This window comes from Heteronotia binoei, chromosome 3 (genome assembly GCF_032191835.1).
Source record: "Heteronotia binoei isolate CCM8104 ecotype False Entrance Well chromosome 3, APGP_CSIRO_Hbin_v1, whole genome shotgun sequence".
NCBI classification, from domain to species: domain Eukaryota; kingdom Metazoa; phylum Chordata; class Lepidosauria; order Squamata; family Gekkonidae; genus Heteronotia; species Heteronotia binoei.
In genome coordinates, this window is record NC_083225.1 from 193,330,877 (window position 1) to 193,350,646 (window position 19,770).

Here is a 19,770-nt window from a genome sequence, read left to right on the forward strand (position 1 = left end):
ACAAAGAAGGACTCAATATCCTTACTAGCTTCTAAGCTACATCTCGACTCTGAGATGTCCAAACTCTAACTGCCAGGCAGATCTGAGGACTCACACAAAGGGCTGTAAAACTGACCAAATGGTTTCCCCCAGACCACCTCCCAAATATATGGATTAACCAATTAGGGCATTGCTTCAATGGTCACTTTACATTTTGACACCTAGCCTGAGCGGGAAATACGTGCACACATTCTCATTGGCTCTATCTCTCACTGGCTAAGCATCAGCATGCATATACATTCATTTAGTTAACTCATGACAACAGGAAGTGAAATTGCAACAGAAAACCCAACAGAGACCAATTTCTGTAGGGTATAATGGAGAATTGATACCCCAGAGGGTATCTGGGGCTCTAGGAAGACAGTTTTTTTTGAGGTAAAGCCACCAAATTTGCAGCATAGCATCCGATGCCTTTCCCCAAAACACCCTCCAAGTTTCAAAAGGATTGGACCAGGGGGTCCAATTCTGTGAGCGCCCCGAAGAAGGTGCCCCTATCCTTCATTATTTCTAATGGAGAGAAGGCATTGAAAAGGTGTGCGGTCCCTTTCAATGTGATGGCCAGAACTTCCTTTGGGGTTCAATTGCGCTTGTTACAACCTTGATCCTGGCTCCACCCCATATGTGTACTGGCTCCACCCCCAAAGTCTCCTGGCTCCACCCCCAAAGTCCCCAGGTATTTCTCGGACTGGACTTGGCAACCCTACCCCGATCCAGCAACTTGGACTTGGAGAGCCGTAACCGGTCCGAAAGAAGAACGGCCAGCTAACTTGGTTATTTCCTCCTGCTTTTCTTATCTTCCTGGCTCTCCTTTGCGGGAATTTCCCTGCTCCTCCCTTGTAGGACTCCCAGGGGAATGAAGTGTGTCAGAGGAGAGAGGAGATTAGCGGAGAGACGGGGTAGAGACAGGCCGCCAGGGGAAATCTGGATTTCCTGACATGGGCCTTCCATCCCGTGCAGCTTTGCGGGGTCAAAAAGTACCCTGTGGTTTCACTCAATCACTGCGTGTTTGGTCAGACGGCAAGCAGATCTCTGGATGGACAGAGGAAACACCAGGGTGGGGGAAGCCAGGCCAGGAAACAGCCGCCTGCTCAGCTCTTCCTTCCTGTCTTCCCTCCCTCGCAGGGGAAAGAGAAAGGCGGGTAGGGTGAGCCACTGAGGCCGGGAGTAGAGGGCTGCCCCCGGCCCCGGTACCCTTACCCCTCTGAAATAGCTTGCCAGCCTCCAGGTGCCACCTGGAGATCTCCCGCTATTACACTTGAGCATTAGATGACCCAGATCATTTCCCCTGGACAAAATCGCTGTGTTAAATAGCGGGTTCGAGATATGACGGGGCTTGGTTGGGGTGAATCAAAGCTCTTTATTGCGATTGCAGCAGGCTTACAGCCAGTTTGGTGAAGTGGTTAATTGTGCGGACTCTTATCTGAGAGAACCGGGTTTGATTCCCCACTCCTCACTTGCAGCTGCTGGAATGGCCTTGGGTCAGCCAGAGCTCTCTTATCTGGGAGAACCGGGTTTATTCCCCACTCCTCCACTTGCAGCTGCTGGGATGGCCTTGGGTCAGCCAGAGCTCTCTTATCTGGGAGAACCGGGTTTGATTCCCCACTCCTCACTTGCAGCTGCTGGAATGGCCTTGGGTCAGCCAGAGCTCTCTTATCTGGGAGAACCGGGTTTATTCCCCACTCCTCCACTTGCAGCTGCTGGGATGGCCTTGGGTCAGCCAGAGCTCTCTTATCTGGGAGAACCGGGTTTGATTCCCCACTCCTCCACTTGCAGCTGCTGGAATGGCCTTGGGTCAGCCAGAGCTCTCTTATCTGGGAGAACCGGGTTTGATTCCCCACTCCTCCACTTGCAGCTGCTGGAATGGCCTTGGGTCAGCCAGAGCTCTCTTATCTGGGAGAACCTGGTTTGATTCCCCCACTCCTCCACTTGCAGCTGCTGGGATGGCCTTGGGTCAGCCAGAGCTCTCTTATCTGGGAGAACCTGGTTTGATTCCCCACTCCTCCACTTGCAGCTGCTGGAATGGCCTTGGGTCAGCCAGAGCTCTCTTATCTGGGAGAACCTGGTTTGATTCCCCACTCCTCCACTTGCAGCTGCTGGAATGGCCTTGGGTCAGCCGGAGCTCTCTTATCTGGGAGAACCGGGTTTGATTCCCCACTCTTCCACTTGCACCTGCTGGAAAGGCCTTGGGGCAGCCAGAGCGCTCTTATCTGGGAGAACCGGGTTTGATTCCCCACTCCTCTACTTGCAGCTGCTGGAATGGCCTTGGGTCAGCCGGAGCTCTCTTATCTGGGAGAACCGGGTTTGATCCCCCACTCCTCCACTTGCACCTGCTTGAATGGCCTTGGGTCAGCCGGAGCTCTCTTATCTGGGAGAACCGGGTTTGATCCCCCACTCCTCCACTTGCAGCTGCTGGAATGGCCTTGGGTCAGCCGGAGCTCTCTTATCTGGGAGAACCGGGTTTGATCCCCCACTCCTCCACTTGCACCTGCTTGAATGGCCTTGGGTCAGCCGGAGCTCTCTTATCTGGGAGAACCGGGTTTGATTCCCCACTCCTCCACTTACAGCTGCTGGAATGGCCTTGGGTCAGCCATAGCTCTCTTATCTGGGAGAACCGGGTTTGATCCCCCACTCCTCCACTTGCAGCTGCTGGAATGGCCTTGGGTCAGCCGGAGCTCTCTTATCTGGGAGAACCGGGTTTGATCCCCCACTCCTCCACTTGCACCTGCTTGAATGGCCTTGGGTCAGCCGGAGCTCTCTTATCTGGGAGAACCGGGTTTGATCCCCCACTCCTCCACTTGCACCTGCTTGAATGGCCTTGGGTCAGCCGGAGCTCTCTTATCTGGGAGAACCGGGTTTGATCCCCCACTCCTCCACTTGCAGCTGCTGGAATGGCCTTGGGTCAGCCGGAGCTCTCTTATCTGGGAGAACCGGGTTTGATCCCCCACTCCTCCACTTGCACCTGCTTGAATGGCCTTGGGTCAGCCGGAGCTCTCTTATCTGGGAGAACCGGGTTTGATTCCCCACTCCTCCACTTACAGCTGCTGGAATGGCCTTGGGTCAGCCATAGCTCTCTTATCTGGGAGAACCGGGTTTGATCCCCCACTCCTCCACTTGCAGCTGCTGGAATGGCCTTGGGTCAGCCACAGCTCTCCTAGGATTTGTCCTTGAAAGGGCAGCTTCTGTCAGTGCTCTCTCAGCCCCACCCACCTCACAGGGTGTTCTGTTTTGGGGGAGGAAGATAAAGGAGATTGTGAGCCGCTCTGAGACTCTGATTCAGAGAGAAGGGCTGGGTATAAATCTGCAGTCGTCTTCTTCTTCGTCTACTAAAAAGGTAAAGGCAGTTCCCTGTGCAAGCACCAGTCGTTTCTGACTCGGGTGATGTTGCTTTCACAACGTTTTCACGATAGGCTTTTTACAGGGTGGTTTGCCATTGCCTTCCCCAGTCATGTACACTTTCCCCCCAGCAAGCTGGATACTCATTTGACCGACCTCGGAAGGATGGAAGGCCGAGTCAACCTCGAGCCGGCCACCTGAACCCAGCTTCCGCCGGGATCGAACTCAGGTCGTGAGCAGAGCTTAGGACTGCAGTACTGCAGCTCCACCATTCTGCACCATGGGGCACTATGGTTAAACGACAGCATGGCTAAACTAGGACTATTGTACTGGGGCAGTGAGCCTTGTACTTTTTCTACTATACTGGGCCAGCAGGGGCAACTAAAGTATATACACTCCACAGTTTCCACGCTACATTGTCATTGGGTCATTTGAACCAGAGGGGGGCTGCTGATTGGTCCGGGGAAGCAGCGGTCAGGATCCTGCTTCCCATTGCTTCCCAGTCCCCACGCTCCAATGAGCCAGGCAGGAACTAAAAACCCGCATCAAACACAAAGCCACACATACACAGCAGGCCACTTTGGAGGGGGGGCTCTATGTCTTTTAGGGATGTCAATCCCCAGGTGGGGTCAGGGGATCCCCCAGTTTGGAAGCCCTCCCACCGCTTCAGGGTTCTCAGAAAGCGGGGGGAGGGGGGAAATGTCTGCATGGGATAGAGAAAGTAGAGGAAGAAGTCCTTTTTCTCCCTTTCTCACAATACAAGAACTTGTGGGCACTCCATGAACTTGCTGAGCCGTCGAGTTAGAATGGATAAAAGGAAGTCCTTCTTCACCCAAAGGGTGATTAACATGTGGAATTCACTGCCACAGGAGGTGGTGGCGGCTACAAGCATAGCCAGCTTTAAGAGGGGATTGGATAAAAATATGGAGCAGAGGTCCATCAGTATATATATATATTAAAAAAATTGGTCACTGTGTGACACAGAGTGTTAGACTGGAGGGGCCACTGGCCTGATCCAACATGGCTTCTCTTATGTGACACAGTTTTGGACTGGATGGGTCATTGGCCTGATCCAACATGGCTTCTCTTATGTTCTTATGTGACACAGAGTGTTGGACTAGATGGGCCATTGGCCTGATCCAACATGGCTTCTCTTATGCTCTTATGTGACACAGTGTTGGATTGGATGGGTCACTGGCCTGATCCAACATGGCTTCTCTTATGTTCTTATGTGACACAGAATGTTGGACTGGATGGGCCACTGGCCTGATCCAACAGGGCTTCTCTTATGTTGTTATGTGACACAGAGTGTTGCACTGGATGGGCCATTGGCCTGATCCAACAGGGCTTCTCTTATGTTCTTATGTGACACAGAGTGTTGGACTGGATGGGTCATTGGCCTGATCCAACAGGGCTTCTCTTATGTTCTTATGTGACACAGAGTGTTGGACTGGATGGGCCACTGGCCTGATCCAACATGGCTTCTCTTATGTTCTTATGTGACACAGAGTGTTGGACTGGATAGGCTATTGGCCTGATCCAACATGGCTTCTCTTATGTTCTTATGTGACACAGAGTGTTGGACTGGAGGGGCCATTGGCCTGATCCAACAGGACTTCTCTTATGTTCTTATGTGACACAGAGTGTTGGACTGGAGGGGCCATTGGTCTGATCCAACATGGCTTCTCTTATGTTGTTATGTGACACAGAGTGTTGGACTGGAGGGGCCATTGGCCTCATCCAACATGGCTTCTCTTATGTTCTTATGTGACACAGAGTGTTGGACTGGAGGGGCCATTGGCCTGATCCAACAGGGCTTCTCTTATGTGGCACAGAGTGTTGGACTGGAGGGGCCACTGGCCTGATCCAACAGGGCTTCTCTTATGTTCTTATGTGACACAGAGTGTTGGACTGGATAGGCCATTGGCCTGATCCAACAGGGCTTCTCTTATGTTCTTTTGTGACACAGAGTGTTGGACTGGAGGGGCCATTGGCCTGATCCAACAGGGCTTCTCTTATGTGACACAGAGTGTTGGACTGGATAGGCCATTGGCCTGGTCCAACATGGCTTCTCTTATGTTCTTAAGTACTATGGACCTGGACTTCCAATTGAAATGACTGTGGGTGGGGTCATATATGTTCCTTTGTTTGCACTTATGACTTTGTATGTTTGAATGACACTATTTTTATAAGTAAAATTCATACTTTGTATGATAGGAACGTGTCTTCGCGAAGGTGTTTACCTCTTTTTCCCGTTTGCTTTGTTTGTTACGCAATCCCCAGGTGGGGCCGGGGATTCCCCAGTTTGGAGGCCCTCCCCCTTGCTTCAGGGTCATCAGAAAGCGGGGGTGGGGGAAGGGAAATGTCTTCTGGGCACTCCATTATTCCCTATGGAGACCCATTCCCATAGTGTATAATGGCAAATTTATCTATGGGTATTTGGGGCCCTGGGGATCTGTTTTTTGAGGTAGAGGCATTAAATTTGCTACATAGCATGCAATGCCTCTCCCCAAAATACCCCCCCAAGCTTCAAAAAGATTGGACCTGGGGGTCCAGTTCTATGAGCCCCCAAAGAAGGTGCCCCTATCCTTCATTATTTCCTATGGAGGGAAGGCATTTAAAAGGCGTGCGGTCCCTTTAAATGTGATGGCCAGAACTCCCTTTGGATTTCAATGATGCTTGTCACAGCCTTGTTCCTGGCTCCACCCCCAAAGTCCCCAGATATTTCTTGAATTGGACCTGGCAACTCTACACCACGCTATTTATTTCTCTCCTGGTTTTGACTATATATATGGGGGGGGGGGATTCTTTTCTCACCTCCTCAAGGGACACAAGGATTAATGCAGTTTGCAAAAAGGCAAGGAAGATTGAATTCTTGCTTGATAAACAGGGAGATAATGTAACGGAGCGGCGAAATTTGCTTTGGAAACAGCAACCCAGCGTTATTTCCTGTGACCTACTGTCATCTGAACAAATGGATAAGTGACCCTCCTAAATGTATTTTTTGCCCTCTGAAAGACAACTGCACGAGTCTGGGATTCGACATGGACACGTTCTGTGTCCTTTCTTTGGGTGGTTGTTAATTGCTTTCGGGGTCCGTGGCCAGATTGAAAGGAAGCAGACGAGCTACTTACATGACTGTTCAGTTGCCTTCTTCCCATGAAGAGCAGAGAGATTGTTTGCTTATGTGCGATCGAGGGTTGCCAACACCAGGTCGGGAAATTCCTGGAGATTTGGGAGGTGGAGTCTGTGGAGGGTGTGGTAATTCTGGGAACCCTATATGGTCAGAGACCTGCATACCTTAGGGACCCGCCTTTCCCCACATGTCCCCCAGCGAGCACTTTGGTCTGGATCACAAAATCTGTTGTCAATCCCCGGCCCTAGGGAGGCCAGGCTCATGGCAATTAGAGCCAGGGCCTTCTCTGTAGTGGCCCCCCGCTGGTGGAATTTTTTGCCGGAAGAAGTTAGGGCCCTGCGAGAGCTCGTACAGTTCCGCAGGGCCTGTAAGATGGCACTTGTAATGTACTGAGTTGCGAGACGGTTCGAAGGCAACATGCTTTATTCAGTGGTACAGAGAGAACATGCGGGCCGGGTCCCGCTTATATACATTCCCCGGAACTGCCCCCCAGTCTGACCAGTCCAATCCCGACCAGTCAAACTTCCCGCCACAGATCTTGATGGGCGGGGCGTCTAGCGAGCTACATCCGGGGACCCGTGTGGTCGCCTCTGTAGCGATCGCCATGCGGTACATCGGCTTATGTTTCAAGACATAACAGCACTCTTCCACCAGGCATTTGCATACTAGATTGCAGGCCACTACAGTTCTCAAGAAACATCTGGACCACCGCTTGCAAGCTGCGCAGTAGCAGCAGCAGCGGAAAGGACCGTCTAAGATCTGCCTACAGAGAAGATAAAATTGAATTTAAGAGCATAGCCCCGTGGCGCAGAGTGGTAAAGCTGCAGTACTGCGGTCGGAGCCCTCTGCTCACGACGTGAGTTCGATCCCAGCGGAAGCTGGTTGAGGTAGCCGGCTCCAGGTTGACTCAGCCTTCCATCCTTCCGAGGTCGGTCAAACGAGTCCCCAGCTTGCTGGGGGGCGGGGAAGCGTAGATGACTGGGGAAGGCAAGGGCAAACCACCCTGTAAAACGACTGCTGTGAAAACGTCGCGAAAGCAACGTCACCCCAGAGTCGGAAACGACTGGTGCTTGCACAGGGGACTACCTTTCCCTTTATCAATATGTTAACTCTTCTATGCTTTTATACTGTTTTATGGTTTTATGTCTGTTATATGTTTTATACTCATGCATGCGCATGAACATGTAAGCCGCCCTGAGCCCACTTTGGCGGGGAGGGTGGGATATAAATGAAAGAAAGAAAGAAAGAAAGAAAGAAAGAAAGAAAGAAAGAAAGAAAGAAAGAAAGAAAGAAAGAAAGAAAGAAAGAAAGAAAGAAAGAAAGAAAGAAAGAAAGAAAGAAAGAAAGAAGAGAGAGAGAGAAGAGAGAAAGAAAGAAGATATTGGATTTATATCCCGCCCTCCACTCCGAAGAGTGTCAGAGCGGCTCACAATCTCCTTTCCCTTCCTCCCCCACAACAGACACCCTGTGAGGTAGATGAAGATATTGGATTTATCTGCCCTCCATTCCGAAGGGTCTCAGAGCGGCTCACAATCTCCTTTCCCTTCTTCCCCCACAACAGACACCCTGTGAGGTAGATAAAGATATTGGATTTATATCCGGCCCTCCACTCCAAAGATTCTCAGAGCGGCTCACAATCTCCTTTCTCTTCCTCCCCCACAACAGACACCCTGTAAGGTAGATGAAAATATTGGATTTATATCTGCCCTCCACTCCGAAGAGTCTCAGAGCAGCTCACAATCTCCTTTTCCTTCCTCCCCCACAATAGACACCCTGTGAGGGAGATGAAGATATTGAATTTATATCCTGCCCTCCACTCTGAAGAGTCTAAGAGCAGCTCACAATCTCCTTTCCCTCCCCCCCACCCACAACAGACACCCTGTGAGGTAGATGTTGGATTTATATCCCGCCCTCCACTCCGAAGAGTCTCAGAGCGGCTCACAATCTCCTTTCCCTTCCTCCCCCACAACAGACACCCTGTGAGGTAGATGAAGACTATGATGAGCATATTGCAAAAAACATAAAGACCAACAATAAAACTTTCTTCAAATATATTAGAAGTAGGAAACCAGCCAGGGAGGCAGTGGGGCCCTTGGATGACCATGGGGTAAAAGGATTACTGAAGGAGGATAGGGAAATGGCTGAAAAGCTAAATGAATTTTTTGCCTCCGTCTTCACTGTAGAAGACGAGAACTTTTTGCCCGCCCCAGAACCACTAATTTTGGAAGGGGTGTTGAAAGACCTGAGTCAGATTGAGGTGACAAATGAGGAGGTCCTACAACTGATAGACAAATTAAAAACTAATAAGTCACCGGGTCCGGATGGCATACATCCGAGAGTTCTGAAGGAACTCAAAGTTGAACTTGTGGATCTTCTAACAAAAATCTGTAATCTTTCATTGAAATCTGCCTCCATTCCTGAGGACTGGAAGGTAGCAAATGTCACCCCCATCTTTAAAAAAGGTTCCAGAGGAGATCCGGGAAACTACAGGCCAGTCAGTCTGACTTCAATACCGGGAAAGTTGGTAGAAACCATTATCAAGGACAGAATGAGTAGGCACATTGATGAACACAGGTTATTGAGGAAGACTCAGCATGGGTTCTGCAAGGGAAGATCTTGCCTCACTAACCTGTTGCATTTCTTTGAGGGGGTGAACAAACATGTGGACAAAGGAAACCCGATAGATGTTGTTTACCTTGATTTCCAGAAAGCTTTTGATAAAGTTCCTCATCAAAGGCTCCTTAGAAAGCTTGAGAATCATGGAGTAAAAGGACAGGTCCTCTTGTGGATCAAAAACTGGCTGAGTAATAGGAAGCAGAGAGTGAGTATAAATGGGCAGTCTTCGCAGTGGAGGACGGTAAGCAGTGGGGTGCCGCAGGGCTCGGTACTGGGTCCCATGCTTTTTAACTTGTTCATAAATGATTTAGAGTTCGGAGTGAGCAGTGAAGTGGCCAAGTTTGCGGATGACACTAAATTGTTCAGGGTGGTGAGAACCAGAGAGGATTGTGAGGAACTCCAAAGGGATCTGTTGAGGCTGGGTGAGTGGGCGTCAACGTGGCAGATGCGGTTCAATGTGGCCAAGTGCAAAGTAATGCACATTGGGGCTAAGAATCCCAGCTACAAATACAAGTTGATGGGGTGTGAACTGGCAGAGACTGATCAAGAGAGAGATCTTGGGGTCATGATAGATAACTCACTGAAAGTGTCAAGACAGTGTGCGTTTGCAATAAAAAAGGCCAATGCCATGCTGGGAATTATTAGGAAGGGAATTGAAAACAAATCAGCCAGTATCATAATGCCCCTGTATAAATCGATGGTGCGGTCTCATTTGGAGTACTGTGTGCAGTTCTGGTCGCCGCACCTCAAAAAGGATATTATAGCTTTAGAGAAGGTGCAGAGAAGGGCAACTAGAATGATTAAAGGGCTGGAGCACTTTCCCTATGAAGAAAGGTTGAAACGCTTGGGACTCTTTAGCTTGGAGAAACGTCAACTGCGGGGTGACATGATAGAGGTTTACAAGATAATGCATGGAATGGAGAAAGTAGAGAAAGAAGTACTTTTCTCCCTTTCTCACAATACAAGAACTCGTGGGCATTCGATGAAATTGCTGAGCAGACAGGTTAAGACGGATAAAAGGAAGTACTTCTTCACCCAAAGGGTGATTAACATGTGGAATTCACTGCCACAGGAGGTGGTGGCGGCCACAAGTATAGCCACCTTCAAGAGGGGTTTAGATAAAAATATGGAGCACAGGTCCATCAGTGGCTATTAGCCACAGTGTATGGAGCACAGGTCCACCAGTGGCTATTAGCCACAGTGTATGTGTGTATATAACATTTTTTGCCACTGTGTGACACAGAGTGTTGGACTTGATGGGCCGTTGGCCTGATCCAACATGGCTTCTCTTATGTTCTTATGTTCTTATGTTCTTAAGATATTGGATTTATATTCTGCCCTCCACTCCGAAGAGTCTCAAAGCAGCTCACAATCTCCTTTCTCTTCCTCCCCCACAACAGACACCCTGTGAGGTAGATGAAGATATTGGATTTATATTCTGCCCTCCACTCCGAAGAGTCTCAGAGTGGCTCACAATCTCCTTTCCCTTCCTCCCCCCCAACAGACACCCTGTGAGGTAGATGAAGATATTGGATTTATATCCCACCAACCACTCCGAAGAGTCTCAGAGCGGCTCACGATCTCCTTTCCCTTCTCCCCCACAACAGACACCCTGTGAGGTAAAGGAAGATATTGGATTTATATCCCGCCCTCCACTCCGAAGAGTCTCAGAGCGGCTCACAATCTCCTTTCCCTTCCTCCCCCCTCAACAGACACCCTGTGAGGTAGATGAAAATATTGGATTTATATCCGGCCTTCCACTCCGAAGTGTCTCAGAGCGGCTCACAATCTCCTTTCCCTTCCTCCCCCACAACAGACACCCTGTGAGTTAGATGAGGATATTGGATTTATATCCCGCCCTCCACTCCAAAGAGTCTCAGAGCAGCTCACAATCTACTTTTCCTTCCTCTCCCACAACAGACACCCTGTGAGGTAGATGAGAATATTGGATTTATATCCCGCCCTCCACTCCGAAGAGTCTCAGAGGGGCTCACAATCTCCTTTCCCTTCCTCCCCCACAACAGACACCCTGTGAGGTGGGTGGGGCTGGAGAGGGCTCTCACAGCAGCTGCCCGTTTCAAGGACAACCTCTGCCAGAGCTACGGCTGACCCAAGGCCATGCTAGCAGGTGCAAGTGGAAGAGTGGGGAATCAAACCTGGTTCTCCCAGATAAGAGTCTGCACTCTTAACCATGACACCAAACTGGCTCTCTGAATAAAATAAAATAAACTCTCCAGGCTGCACCTGGAGGTTGGGAAAAACAGTAGAAACTGAGTAGCACAAACACATGTAATCTTGATGATACAGTATCGCGCTAGAACAAAATTTCCACAAAGTCAATGCATGAAAAAGTCTATCAGGGATGTTACCAGCAATATGAACGTGAGCAGGCTATGCCGACTGAATTTTTAGCACTGGTGTGCCCATTTACAAATAATTATTGGCATTGGGAAGCCATGCTGCATTGGTTGCTGTAACAGTCTACAATTGAAAAAGGTGTGACCGAAACCGGTATTGCGGACTAACTCATTGTGGATTTATTTCTTGTTGCCTTGATGGACCCTGGATTCAAGTCGAGGAACGACGGGCATTGAGGATTTCATTTTCTACTGTAGACTTTTTCGCTGGGCTCACCAACCTCGCCAGCCAAGAGAAGGAGAAATCTAACATCAAGCCCGGGCAGACAGAGCTCATTAATGTAACATCTACCACCTGGAGGACTCGCTGCCGGCGTCCCGGCTTACTGGGCCATGGCAGATGACCCCATGGTGAAAGGGTGGAGCCAGTACTGCGCACACTGCGCTTCACCTAAAAATTCCTCTGCGCAGGCCTGAAGGGCATATCCACATCCACAACCCACAACATACCAAGTCCTGCAGCGATGGGCAAGGGGCGAAACGGCAGATGGAAGATGCCACTGGAAGCCGCAGTCCCGATCCTGCATGTAGGCAGTTCAAGGTATTGGTCGCATGATGCTGACCCGGAGACGAAAGCATTTTTCGGCAGCACCCTGAACGACCAAGCAGCCTTATTTAGGGACAGCACTGCTTGCTCCGTATGGAGAGGGGCCTAGAAAAGATGGCCTAAACAAAGCTCGTCTCCCCCACCCCAGTTGGCTAGCCGCGGTCAACGGGCATCCTTACTTGCGGTGAAAAAATAACAACAAAGAAAAGGCAGGCACCTGCCTCACAAAGTGTGCAAAGACTAAAGCTTGCGTGTTGGAACATCAGAACCATGCTTGACACAGTAGACAGTGGTTGCCCTGAACGACGCTCTGCTCTAGTTGCCCACGAACTTCTCAGGTTGAATATCGACATAGCAGCTCTCAGTGAGGTCCGTCTCCCTGAGGAAGGTAGTCTTCAAGAACACGGTGCTGGCTATACCCTCTACAGGTCGGGTAAGTCAAAGGCTGAGAGCCGCCTTTCTGGCATTGGCTTCATGGTCAGGAACTCCATTGCCTCTAAACTCGAAAACCTGCCAACAGGTCACTCAGATCGCATCATGTCTATGCGCCTCGCTCTTCAAAACAAGCAGCATGCAACACTCTTCAGTGTGTATGCCCCAACCCTTCAAGCAGATCCTGCAGAAGAGAGATAGACTTTTTCATGCATCGACCTTGGGGAAATTTTGTTCTGCTGTGGTAATGTATCTTTAAGATTGCAAGTTTTTGTGCTACTCAGTTCCTATCGTTTTTTCCTATCCATACTGAGCATCCATTTGCTTGTACCATGCCCCTGGAAGTTGACAGTCTTTGTGAGATCCTACAAAAGGGGCCTGTCTTTTTCTCCTCGATAGAGAAAATAGATAGAGAGCCCGAAATAGAAATAGATAGAGAGCCCGAAAGATTCTACAAACCCTAAAGACAAAATATCGTTCCAGGGAACTTGTGGCAGTTGGTTTTGGGAAGTTCAATGCCCTTGTCCTTTCATTCCTTTCTCCACGCTTTTCTTTTTCTTAACATCACTGTCAACGATGTGGAAAGCCCCTGACAGCAGCCAGTTTTTCTTTCTAAGAGCTCCAGCGGCTGGGATCAGTCAACAGTTCTTGCCCTGCCAGCTGGAAAGGGCTCTGCAATGGAATCAGTTGACAAGACCGGCCTTCCTTGGCCCCGGCTGCCAATCAGAACGAGGTCTGCATCTCCATCTCTTAGGGTTGCCGGCTGAATGGCCTTGGGTTAGCCACAGCACACTTAGAAGTTGTCCTTGAAAGGGCGGCTGCTGTAAGAGCTCTCTCAGCCCCACCCACCTCACAGGGTGTCTGTGGTGGGGGAAGAAGATAAAGAAGATTGTAAGTCGCTTTGAGACTCTGGAGAGCCAGTTTGGTGTAGAGGTTAAGTGCGCGGACTCTTATCTGGGAGAACCGGGTTTGATTCCCCACTCCTCCACTTGCAGCTGCTGGAATGGCCTTGGGTCAGCCATAGCCCTGGCAGGAGTTGTCCTTGAAAAGGCAGCTGCTGTGAGAGCCCTCTCCAGCCTCACCCACCTCACAGGGTGTCTGTTGTGGGGGAGGAAGGTAAAGGAGATTGTGAGCCGCTCTGAGACTCTTCAGAGTGGAGGGCGGGATATAAATCCAATATCTTCATCTACCTCACAGGGTGTCTGTTGTGGGGGAGGAAGGGAAAGGAGATTGTGAGCCGCTCTGAGACTCTTCAGAGTGGAGGGCGGGATATAAATCCAATATCTTCTTCTTCTTCTCAAACAGAAGGGTGGGATATGGTCTTCTTCTGAGAGCATGATTGGTGTGGTAGTTAAGTGTGCGGATTCTTATCTGGGAGAACCGGGTTTCATTCCCCACTCTTCCACTTGCAGCTGCTGGAATCGCCTTGGGTCAGCCATAGCTCTCGTAGAAGTTATCCTTGAAAGGGCAGCTGCTGTAAGAGCTCCCTCGGCCCCACCCACCTCACAGGGTGGCTGCGGTGGGAGAAGAAGATAAATGAGATTGTACCGCACTAGTCGCTTTGAGACTCTGACTCAATCAGAAGGGTGGGGTATGGTCTTCTTCTGAGAGCATGTTTGGTGTGGTAGTTAAGTGTGTGGATTTTTATCTGGGAGAACTGGGTTTCATTCCCCACTCTTCCACTTGCAGCTGCTGGAATGGCCTTGGGTCAGCCATAGCTCTCGTAGGAGTTGTCCTTGAAAGGGCAGCTTCTGGGAGAGCTCTCTCAGCCGCACCCACCTCACAGGGTGTCTGTTGTGGGGAAAGAAGATAAAGTAGATTGTAAGTCATTCTGAGACTCTGACTCAAACAGAAGGTATGGTCTTCTTCTGAGAGCATGTTTGGTGTGATAGTTAAGTGTGTGGATTCTTATCTGGGAGAACCGGGTTTCATTCTCCACTCCTCCACTTGCAGCTGCTGGAATGGCCTTGGGTTAGCCATAGCTCTCGTAGGAGTTGTCCCTTGAAAGGGCAGCTTCTGGGAGAGCTCTCTCAGGCCCACCTACCTCACAGGGTGTCTGTTGTGGGGGAGGAAGATAAAGGAGATTGTGAGCTGCCCTGAGACTCTGATTCAGAGAGAAGGGCAGGGTATTAAATCCTGCAGTCTTCTGCAGTATAAATCTGCTCTGAGACTCTGAGATTCGGAGTAGAGGGTGGATATAAATCCAATATCTTCTTTTTGTTAACGGAGAGGACAGATATGGGTGTTTAAAAAAAAGCCCTGGAGCTTTTTGAACTGTTGCCTGTACAAATGGGGTGAGTCTGAAATATCGGGGGGGGGGGGGAACTTTCCATCCATGCTTCTTTAAAACAGAAAAAAAGGCTAATCAGCAGAACTGATTTACGGGGCACTTCTGGCGAAGGAGCCCAGGATTACAGCCAAGATAAATCTGCCGGGCTTTACCCCAGCATTCTTCATCTGAATAGCGTAGGGTGATTTATGTACAGACACCAGGTAATTAAGCCTTGAGGAGCCTCCATCCCCCTGCTTAATTAGTTTTGTGTGAGTAATTTGGTGAAGTTTGCACAGCTAATTTGATTCCATCGATGAGGCTGGCATTTGCCTGGAATAGGGACACTGCCAGCGCCCCCTCCCAGGGTTTCCCCAAGAAGGAGACCCCCCCCCCGTCCCCTGGTCTCCCCAGCAGGGGTCTGTTTAAGAAAAAGATGGTACCTGGAGAACCGATTTGATTCCCCTCTCCTTCACTTGCAGCTGCTGGGATGGCCTTGAACTGAAGAAGAAAAAGAATTGGCAGATTTATACCCCACCCTTCTCCCTGAATCAGAGACTCAGAGCAGCTTACAAACTCCTGTATCTTCTCGCCCCACAACAGACACCACTGTGAGGTGGGTGGGGCTGAGAGGACTCTTATAGCAGCTGCCTTTCAAGGACAGCGTTGCAAGAGCTATGCTGACCCAAGGCCAACCCAGCAGATGCAAGTGGAAGAAGAAGACTGCAGATTTATACCCTGCCCTTCTCTCTGAATCAGAGTCTCAGAGCAGCTCACAATCTCCTTTATCTTCCTCCCCCACAACAGACACCCTGTGAGGTGGGTGGGGCTGAGAGAGCTCTCCCAGCAGCTGCCCTTTCAAGGACAACCTCTGCCAGAGCTCTGGCTGACCCAAGGCCATTCCAGCAGGTGCAAGTGGAGGAGTGGGGAATCAAACCTGGTTCTCCCAGATAAAAGTCCACACACTTAACCACTACACCAAACTGGCTTTCTATGGCCTTGGGTCAGCCATAGCTCTCCTTGAAAGGGCAGCTGCTGTGAGAGCTCTCTCACCCCCACCCACTTCACAGAGTGTCTGTTGTGGGGGGAGAAAATATAAGAGATTGTAAGGCACTCTGAGTCTCTGATTCAGAGAGAAGGGCAGGGTATAAATCTGCAGTCGTCGTCTTCTTCTGGGATGGATGCAAAAGATGCAGAGAATCTATTTTGCCTGTGGGGGTTTTTTTTGGGGGGGGGGGATTCTAGCTTTTAAGGGCACATAGAGATTTTTAAAAAAACATGAGAACATAAGGATATAAGAGAAGCCATGTTGGATCAGTCCAATAGCCCATCCAGTTCAACACTGTCACATAGGGGCCAAAAAACCCAGGTGCCATCAGGAGGTCCATCAGTGGGACCGGAACACCAGAAGCCCTCCCACTGTACACCCCCCAAGCACCAAGGATACAGAGTCTCTCTGCCCCAGACATAAGAACATAAGAGAAGCCCTGTTGGATCAGGCCAGTGGCCCCTCCAGTCCAACACTATGTGTCACATAAGAACATAAGAGAAGCCCTGTTGGATCAGGCCAGTGGCCCCTCCAGTCCAACACTATGTGTCACATAAGAACATAAGAGAAGCCCTGTTGGATCAGGCCAGTGGCCCCTCCAGTCCAACACTATGTGTCACATAAGAACATAAGAGAAGCCCTATTGGATCAGGCCAGTGGCCCCTCCAGTCCAACACTCTGTGTCACATAAGAACATAAGAGAAGCCATGTTGGATCAGGCCAATGGCCCCTCCAGTCCAACACTCTTAGCAATTTCACACTAGACCTTTAATCCTGGTTTAATTCTGTCCCCAAACTGACATTCTACACCAGAATCAGAGAAATCAACTCTATGACTCTATAATTTTATGGTTTTAGTGTAGAATGTCAGCTCGGGGATTAAAAGTCTAGTGCGAAATTGGTGTCCGTATCACACAGTGGTCAAAAAACCCAAGTGCCATCCAGTGTTCCCTCTAAGTTCCAGAGTCTTTGAGCAAAAATTCTACTTGGTTGCTACTGGCATTAGTGAGCTACTGCATGAATTAGCATGCTCTGGGATCATCCTTCCTGAGCTAAGACAAAAATACGTGAGCTGGAGGCTAAAAATCTGTGAGCTAGCTCACGCTAACTCAGCTTAAAGGGAACACTGGTGCCATCAAGACGTCCACCAGTGGGGCCAGGACACTAGAAGCCCTCCCATTGTGCTTCCCCCGCCAAGCACCAAGAATACAGAGCATCTCTGCCCCAGATATAAGAACGTAAGAGAAGCCATGTTGGATCAGGCCAGTGGCCCATGTAGTCCAACACTCTGTGTCACACAGTGGTCAAAAAAACCAGGTGCCATTAGGAGGTCCACCAGTGGGGCCAGGACACTACAAACCCTCCCCCTGTTGCCGCCCCAAGCACCCAGAGAACAGAGCATCACTGCCCCAGACAGAGAGTTCCAACAATACACAGGCACTGATGGACCTCTGCTCCATATCCAATCCCCTCTTGAAGCTGTCTATGCTTGCAGCCGCCACCACTTCCTGTGGCTGTGAATTCCACATGTTGATCACCCTTTGGTTGAAGAAGGACTTCCTTTTCTCCGTTCTAACCTGACTGCTCAGCAATTTTACGGAGTGCCCACGAGTTCTTGTATGGCGAGAAGGGAAGAAAAATACTTCTTTCTCTACCTTCTCTACAACAAAAAAACAAAAAAAAACCTTCCAATATTTTAAATAATGGGAGGAGGAGGGATATGGATCTTAGAGCAGCCCAGCCCTGATGGATTAGACCAAAGGTCTTTCTGGGCCAGCTAGCATTCTGTCTCTAGCATTTGCCAGATTTTTGGCTGGGTTCTGGAACCACCCCAGGAGCCAAAACATACATTCCCTCTGTCTCCCCACACTACCCAGACCCGACTCAAGCATAATAGGGTAACAAATCACACGTCCAGTTCTAGGGGCCATCAGGGTGCACCCCTGGATTTTTGGGTCCCCCTTGTCCCCCCCACCCGCCCCACTTTGGAGGACTTGCCCCTGGAAGTTCACCGGAAAACAGAATCCCTTCCCTTCCCCTTTGCATATCCAATTTGGTAGCATCAGACATTTCCGCAAGTGTTCAAAACACATGGCATACATTGTATTAGTAACTCTGACATTATATTGTATTATATTGACATTATATTGTAAACATGGCATACATTGTATTAGTAACTCTGACTTTGTATTAGTAACTTGAAATTAGTAAATTGAAGATCGAATGTTTTAGCACCATTGTAATTTGTAAATTTTAACTTGTAATTTGTCTTAACTTGGATTTTATTTGCAATTTATGTAATCTGATGTATAATGTATTTTATGTTGTAAGCCGCCCTGAGCCTGCTTTGGCGGGGAGGGCGGGATAGAAATTAAAAGTTATTATTATTATTATTATAACTCTGACGGTGGCTCAGTGGTAGAGCCTCTGCTTGGGAAGCAGAAGGTCCCTGGTTCAATCCCCAGCATCTCCAACTAAAAAGGATCCAGGCAAATAGGCGTGAAAAACCTCAGCTGGAGACCCTGGAGAGCCATGAATGGGGCTGTGGCTCAGTGGTAGAGCCTCTGCTTGGGAAGCAGAAGGTCCCTGGTTCAATCCCCAGCATCTCCAACTAAAAAGGATCCAGGCAAATAGGCGTGAAAAACCTCAGCTGGAGACCCTGGAGAGCCATGAATGGGGCTGTGGCTCAGTGGTAGAGCATCTGCTTGGTAGGCAGAAGGTCCCAGGTTCAATCAATGGCATCTCCAACTAAAAAGGGTCCAGGCAAGTAGGCGTGAAAAACCTCAGCTGGAGACCCTGGAGAGCCATGAATGGGGCTGTGGCTCAGTGGTAGAGCATCTGCTCGGGAAGCAGAAGGTCGCTGGTTCAATCCCCGGCATCTCCAACTAAAAAAAAAAAAAAGGGTCCAGGCAAGTAGGCGTGAAGAACCTCAGCTTGAGACCCTGGAGAGCCATGAATGGGGCTGTGGCTCAGTGGTAGAGCATCTGCTTGGGAAGCAGAAGGTCGCTGGTTCAATCCCCAGCATCTCCAACTAAAAAGGGTCCAGGCAAGTAGGCATGAAAAACCTCAGCTGGAGACCCTGGAGAGCCATGAATGGGGCTGTGGCTCAGAGGTAGAGCATCTTCTTGGTAAGCAGAAGGTCCCCGGTTCAATCCCCGGCATCTCCAACTAAAAAGGGTCCATGCAAGTAGGCGTGAAGAACCTCAGCTGGAGACCCTGGAGAGCCGTTGCCAGTCTGAGAAGACAATACTGACTTTGATGGACCCAGGGTCTGATTCAGTATAAGGCAGCTTCATATGTTCATATATCTTCGAGTACATTATTGCAGTAACCTATATGACCTCCCTGTTGGATCAGCAGGTCTTTTTCTTTCTTTCTAAAAAGAGCCAGTCTGGTGTAGTGGTTAAGTGCATGCACTCTTACTCTGGGAGAACTGGGTTCGATTCCCCCACTCCTCCGCCTGCAGCTCCTGGTGTGACCTTGAGTCAGTCACAAGTTCTCTCAGAGCTGTTCCTCTCAAGAGCAGCTTGTGTTGGAGCTCTCTCAGCCCCACCTGCTTCATAGGGTGCCTGATGTGGGGAGGGGAAGGGAAAGGAGACTGTAAGCTGTTCTGAGACTCCTTTGGGTAGTGAAGAGTGGGGTATAAATACAGTCGCCTCCTCCTCCTCTTCTTCCAGAAAAGAAAAGAATGGAAAGAAGAAAAAGAAGAAGATATTGGATTTATATCCCGCCCTCCACTCCGAAGAGTCTCAGAGCGGCTCACAATCTCCTTTCCCTTCCCCCCCACAATAGACACCCTGTGAGGTAGATGAAGATATTGGATTTATATCCCGCCCTCCACTCCGAAGAGTCTCAGAGCGGCTCACAATCTCCTTTCCCTTCCCCCCACAATAGACACCCTGTGAGGTAGATGAAGATATTGGATTTATATCC

At 49.6% G+C, this 19,770-nt stretch overlaps 1 protein-coding gene across 1 annotated transcript in view; it reads right to left on the bottom strand.

Annotated features, from left to right (window-relative positions):
- The window catches only part of LOC132569170 (solute carrier organic anion transporter family member 2B1-like), a 171,745-nt gene that overhangs the window by 92,504 nt on the left and 59,471 nt on the right, over positions 1-19,770 (bottom strand). The window lies entirely within an intron of this gene.